Source organism: Olea europaea, chromosome 23, assembly GCF_002742605.1.
Source record: "Olea europaea var. sylvestris chromosome 23, O_europaea_v1, whole genome shotgun sequence".
Classification (NCBI taxonomy): Eukaryota; Viridiplantae; Streptophyta; class Magnoliopsida; order Lamiales; family Oleaceae; genus Olea; species Olea europaea.
In genome coordinates this window covers 6,702,996-6,710,327 of record NC_036259.1, presented here as the reverse complement: position 1 = coordinate 6,710,327, position 7,332 = coordinate 6,702,996, and positions in this window count along the sequence as shown.

Here is a 7,332-nt window from a genome sequence, read left to right as displayed (position 1 = left end):
TTATTTCCCATTATGTTAGGCTAGATTTTCATGTGCTAGGATTTGCGATGAACCTTACATTATGAACCCTTAATCTTGAATTTTATTTATTTGACGTTAAAACATGTTTTTAATTATTGAATGATTGGCATGGATTTTATTTTCTCTACAATTATGTGCGCAATAGTTGTATGAGATTTGTGGCTTGTTTTACCCTCGAGAGATGGAAAATGAGTTTGACATTATGTTAATTGTCGTAAAGTTCGATAGGGGATAGAAATATACCGCTATGCTTTATGTGATCTTTAAGTATTCATAAATTTTTAATGCATTTTTATATGTTCGCATCCGTCATAGAAATATAGTCGGATCGCATGTGAAAATAGGTTTAATTCTACTTGAGAGAGATTGTTAAACAAATTAGGAATATTGGTCTTCATAATTGAATCGTGTTGTCAATTTTATAAAATTCGAATTAAAGAGGATTGATATAAAGGGATTCGGGATCCTAGTACGCATTTCATTATCATATTTTTATAAAACTTGCATTTAGTTATAATCACGCATTTAATTTAGTTAATTTAGGCTTTATATTTATAAGTAGGTTATTAAATCACAATTTAGTTAACGAAAATATCAAGAATTTCTATTGTTTCGATTAAGGCGACGATAGGTAAAATTGAACTACTCTTTCTCTGTGGGACGATACTCGGACTTCTAAAGTCCACTTTATTACTTGTCACGATCCGTACACTTGCGATAATTTAAATCGAAAGAAATATTTCGCGAACAGGACATATATATAGTTTCAACTAGGTCACCATGCAAGAAAGTGGTTTTAACATCCATTTGCTCTAGGTCAAAATCATATTGAGCAACCAATGCAAGTATCACTCTTACTGTAGTATATTTAACTACAGGAGAGAAAATCTCATTGTAATCAATGCTTAGTTTTTGGGTAAAATCCTTTGTTGCTAGTCTGACTTTAAATCTAAAAGGCAGTTTACAGGAATTTCCCTCCTTAATTGTATAAATCCATTTACAATCTACTATGGACTTATTCTTAGACTTGGGTACAAGTTCCTAGATTTTATTCTCCATTAGGGACTCAATCTCCCCTTCTATAGCAAGCTACCAGTCTTTTGAATGTGGACAATTGATGGCTTCTTCATAAGTTTTTGGCTCTTTAAAAGCTAATTCTTGGTATAATAGGACAACAAGGGACAAATAATCATTCATTCTAACAGGCTCTCTTATCTCCCTTCTAGTCATATCCCTAGCTAATTGATAATCACATAAGGGGTTTACAATGTCACCAGCAGAATCTAAATCACGGTCCCTACCAGTTTCATGTGATCCTGACACATCACCACTCTCTTCATTTTCACCTTGATCTTCTTCAATGAGTTTAGGTGAGGGTCCTAGCTCAACCTGCAGCCTGGCCTTTTCTTCTTTAAGATCTTCAGGAACATCATTAGAGGTCTTATCAATCAGAGAAGGCAATTTAAATTCATTAAACATGACATTTCTATTGGTTATCATCTTAAAACCTCTACCATCTCTCACCCAAAGTCTATAACCTTTCACTTCCTCAGGGTATCCCATGAAAACACACTTCTAGAACTTGGTTTCTAATTTTCCCATACTTTGGTGAAAGTAGGTAGCACGGCCAAATGTTCTTAAACAGGTATAGTCAGCCAGTTTTCTTGACCAAACTTCCTCAGGTGTTTTGCCATCTAGAGTACTAGTAGGTATCCTATTTATAATGTATACAGCTGTCATAACAACTTCACCCCACAAGACTTTTGGAACCCCTGAACTGAACATCATACATCTAACATTGTCTAAGATGGTCCTATCTATTCTCCCAGCTACACTATTCTGCTGTGGGGGCATATGGTACAGTTTTATGTCTTAGAATCACATCATCTTTACACAATCTTTCAAAATTAGCATTACAAAATTTCAGATCATTGTTTGTTCTTAAAATTTTGACCTTTTTACCTGTTTAATTTTCAATTAAAGTTTTCCATGTATTAAACTTTTCAAAAACATCTGATTTTTGTTTTAGAAGAAAACCCATACCTTTCTTAAAAATCATCAATTAAAGATAGAAAATATATATTTCCACCTTGGGTAATAGTAGATGATGGACCCCACAGATCTAAATGTATATACTTTAGGATGGATGTTGTAGTGTGCTTTCCAGTATTAAAATGAAGTCTATGTTGCTTGTCTAAGGTACAATACTCACAGAAAGGGGCCTTAGAAATAGTTTCTTTTCCAAAAACAACCTTTTTACTAAAAATATGAAGTTCTCTATCACTAACATGAGCGAATCTGTTATGCCATTTTATGGTTGCATCAATTTTAGCACCAACAGATTCAGTAGTGTGACTCATAATGTTTGCTCTAGTGACATAGATTCCATTTCTTTAGATGCCTTTGAAAATAACTAAAGAACCTTTAATTATTTTCAAATAACCATTTTCAATCCTTGCTTGCAAACCTATGAAATCTAGATTACCAATTGAAATTAAGTTTCTATTCAAATCTGGTACATGTCTTACTCTATCAAGAGTAAATGTGTATCCATTTTCAAATTTTAGAGTGACACTGCCAATTCCTTTAACTTTACAGGCAATATTATTTCCCATAACAATCTCTCTCCCTTCCAAATCCTTAAAGTTTTCTAACCAAGGTCTTCTAAACATCATATGGAATGTGCAACCTGAGTCCAGAATCCACACAAAACTCTGATCATTGTTATCTGCAAAATTTGAAGTATTCATATCAGTGGTGGATTCAATCACCACATAGACATCTACAGTCTTATCTTCTAATGGCTCAAAAACATTTCCTTCATCCACTTTCTGGTCATTTTTTTTTATGACGATCCTTGATATAGTGTCCAGTTTTGCCATACCCATAACACTTCATATTCCCATTTTTAGACTTTGACCTATACCTCCCTTTTCCTGTCTTCTTAAAGTTACCATTTCCATGACTATTATGATTGTTCTCGTTAATATTTTACCTAGTGAGAGACCTACCTCTTACAAATAGGTTTTCAGACTCCTTACCATGTCTCTCAACTTTTACCTCTAGTTCCTTACTCCTTAAAGCATTAATAACTATTTCTAGGCCCAAAGATTCTCTACCATACTTAATGGCAGTTTTAACATCTTTATAGATTTCAGGTATTGAATTAAGTAGGATCACAACCTTATATTCTTGTACCAACTTATTAAATGTATCAAGATTATCATCTAAGTCTCTAAACAAATCAATTTTAAAACTAAAAAATCTTTCTAAAAGAAAAATTTTATTAGGTAAAGACTTAGCCAAATAAAGTTCTTCTAATTTTTCCCATAAGGCTTTAGCATTATCAAGTTTTCCTACCTTTCTTAATACCTGATCAGATAAATGAAGGATAATGGAAGTATACAAATTCATCAGATTCGATTTTTTGTTCATCAGTCATAGTAGCAGGATATTCATCGGTCATAGCCTTTGAAACCTTTTGTTGAACAAGGACTCCCCTCATTTTTTGCAGCCAAATGGGAAAGTCCTCTTTTCCATTAAAAACTCTAAGTTCAAATGTGGTAGTTGTCATTTGAAGTTTTTAATCAACACTGAAAACATTTAGGAGTCAATGTTAAGCAAAAAGAGAGATAGATATTCCACAAATATGTTGAACAACACAAAGTATTACCCACAATATATGAAATATCAGGGGCATATAAACTATGAAAAATAGCAGAATAGTATGAATGTAGAATTAGGGAAAACACTTCAAGCTTAATGTGTTTTGAATTCACCAGGTTTCCGACACATTCAACACTAGGGGGAAGGATTACAGATTATAAGTAAGAGATCAAGGTAGACACAAAAACAAGATATAAAGAATAATGTGATACAGGATAGTAAAATAATACATAGCTCCAAACAACAATAGCAATGAGAAATATTTAAAAAACCGAAAGGAAGTATTCAAGGGTTAGGAAATTTAACCCCCAGCCCTGAGTAACACCTCAAGTACTTAGGAGTTTATCAAATAGTTCATTTAACATACGAAAAATAGTAAAAAAAAAATAAAAAAATCTGACTTATTCCTACAAGATTCAAACAAAAAATCATCAAATATTCAAAATTACTTAAAGAATCATCACCAAATCACCAATATCTGTGCACAATTGAATCTAGGGTTTCCAGACTGGTAAGATCTTTTAAAATTGGTTTGTGAAACTTAATTTCCCACAACCGAATCACAAAGACGAACACTTAATTGTCCGGAAAAGGCTCTGATACCACTGTTATAACTCGAAACAGGAATAATCCAAAAACTCAACAGAAACTCTTCAAACCAAAAATCAAGGAATGATCATTAACATCAAGAGTTAAAATGTTTTGGGCTTAGATTTACATTGTACCATTCTGTACAAACCAAAATCTCCACTTGACCCTAACCTTAATTTCAGATAAACAGAGGCAACTACTTCTATGTATCAAGAACGACCACAAAACACAGATATCCCACTCTTAGCCTCTAATTAAAATAAGTCATAGAGACTCAATCACACAGATTTTCCCAAAACCAGAAGTTTTAGGGTCACACAAAGTAAAAACGAGAGAGAGGAATCAAAAGAGGCTCGAAGAGAGAACCCAAAAGCTTATCAAGAAATTAGAGAGTCAAAAAGTGACGATAGAGCAACCACTCAGGTTTTTTTGATACTAGCCAGCATCACTGTAATCGTTAAGTGGTGATCTGCGGTGCGGAGCAGCACATGTGTCCTCTTTATTTGGGATTGGGTTTGGGCCCATTTCAATTTGTGTTATCAGGCAATGGATTATATTTAGAGTGGGCTTCGCCCATTATCATCACCACCTAGGGCTGGATCCATCATTAATTGGCATCACAGCACAATATAAGTCTTAATATGTTCAATTTGATTCCTAGGTATAGTTAAGAAAACCAATCACAATAAGCACACAAGTGAAGAGAAAATAATTAAGATCAGGTTGAGCCAATAAACAATAAATTCATGCATCAAATTTTAGTTTATCTTAATAGTTTTCACACTTGCTGCATATTTCGATCCATACTCATGATAATATTATTGGCATGATTACTGAATTGTAGTGTATGTGCATGAATAGGTCCGATCAATTACTGTCCAACATATAGTGAACAAGATGATTCCACCCCATGAACCTATTCGAGGTCCGTGTTTCAAACCAACCATCATCTGGATGATCTCTTTATAGAAGATATACGAATAATACCTAGCTAGTTAACTTTTTCTATATTTTTAGGTAATTGCTTTTAGAACATCGAAAGTAGACTACGTAGATTATGCAATCATGATTAAATTCCTAAAATTAAATGCTTTTACAGATGTAAATTCATACGCAAAGATATAGTAAATTGGGCATGTGAAAAGGGTTAGCTTTACTCGGGAGAGATTACTACATAAAACTCATTATTTCGACTGTTGTTTTGTCATATAATCAAACTTTGTTATTTTCTTAATAATATTTTAATTAATTTTTTTTTTTACACGTAACAAATTGTTCATATACAATTTTAAATTCGCCTACTCGAAAATAAGTAGCCGCTCTCAAGTCCGAAGAAAAGGATGAGGATTTTTCACTTTTTTTAAATAATAATAATAATAATAATAATAATAAAAGAACAAAAATTTAGAACAAACTCAAAATATGTTAGTTAGCCAATGAATTCGTACTCAGTCAGATGATTTATGCACAGGTTCAGAGTCATCTAACACACGAATTTATCATCTTCAATAAGGAATATTGTTTTAATTGCTTAGTAACCAAAGATTTCATTTTTGAAGAGTAAAGTAACTTACTTCCTCATTTTCATACTGTAAAGAACCTTATTTACATTATTTATGAATGTGCTTTTGATATTCTTCTTGAATTCACCTTATTTGAAAAAGTAACAATCTAAACTAACACATACAAATATAACATTCTTTATCAAGAGTAATAATATATTATTATTCTTGAATATTGGTACGTGACAAATGCTCAAATATTCTTTCAAAATATAATTTAAATTGCTACATTTTTAAAAATAATAATGCAATATTCTTTTTAAATATTATATAAAATAATAAATTATAGAGTAACGTTATTTAATACCACTAATGGTTAATACCAATTTAGTTACCAGCACAACTAGTATTAAATTATAGATTCAATTAAATAAATCACAAAATTTTAATTTTAATTAAGTTTATCACATAATACCATGTAAACTGACACTCTAGCACCATGGGAGCTGGAGTGAATTGTTTTAAAAATCTCTCAACTCATACTATTGTCACGGACTACTTACTAAACTTCAACATGGTACACACTGCTCATTGAACTTCCTCAGCTTGCGCTCCATCCATCATCCAAGAAAAATCGTTATCGTTCTTGCTCATGTGGCGAACGGAATTTTGATATGACGTCTAACACCCGTTAAACACATGCCAAAACACCGTATCAGCAAAACTTAAAAAAAAAAAAAAAAAAAAAAAAAAAAAAAAAAAAAGGATCCCAAAAGATCAAAAATAAAAATAAAATTTCTCCTTCTTCCCTTGCGCACCCTACGCCCCTCCACCACCACATCACCAAACCAAACCCAGAAAAACTAGCCACAATCCGGCCACGACCTGCCATCACCAACCTCAAAACCCAAAGCCCAAATTAAAACCCAACCACACCTTCATTTGTTCCATTTCACATCCATAGTTGACAACGGAATATAGTCTATGCAAACGCACTAATATTCATTGTATACTTTCAGAAAAGTAGGAAAAAATTGTTAACAATTTATAGAAAATATGTGGAGGATTTCATTTAATTTGTTGAAACAGGGGATTAAACCGATCGAGGTGTACGCTAATTCCACCGCCGACACATTGGGGTTCGCCGAATTGATGGGTCCATCTTCTTAATGCAGCTCCTCCATCGATGGCTCGAGATTGAGATCTACAAAAAGAAAATGGGTTGATTTTGGTGAAGAAGATATTCAATTTTTCATACATACATACAACATATTTGTGTTCATTTGTAGACAAAGAGAGAAAAAATGATGGAAAATTGGTTGTTGTGGTTAATGTTGACTTGTTGGTGCCTATTGTTGTTGTGGTTAATGTTCACATGTTTGTGGTGGCTTATGTAGGTGGTGACCGGTGGTGGTGGCGGCCGTGGCAAATGGTAACGGGTGGTGGTTGAGGGTTAATTTGGTTTGGTCGTGGGGTGGGGAAGAAAGTGAACAGTCCATTCTATTTTTATTTTTATTCTTTTTCTATTATTTAGCCCCCGTTTGGCCCCATT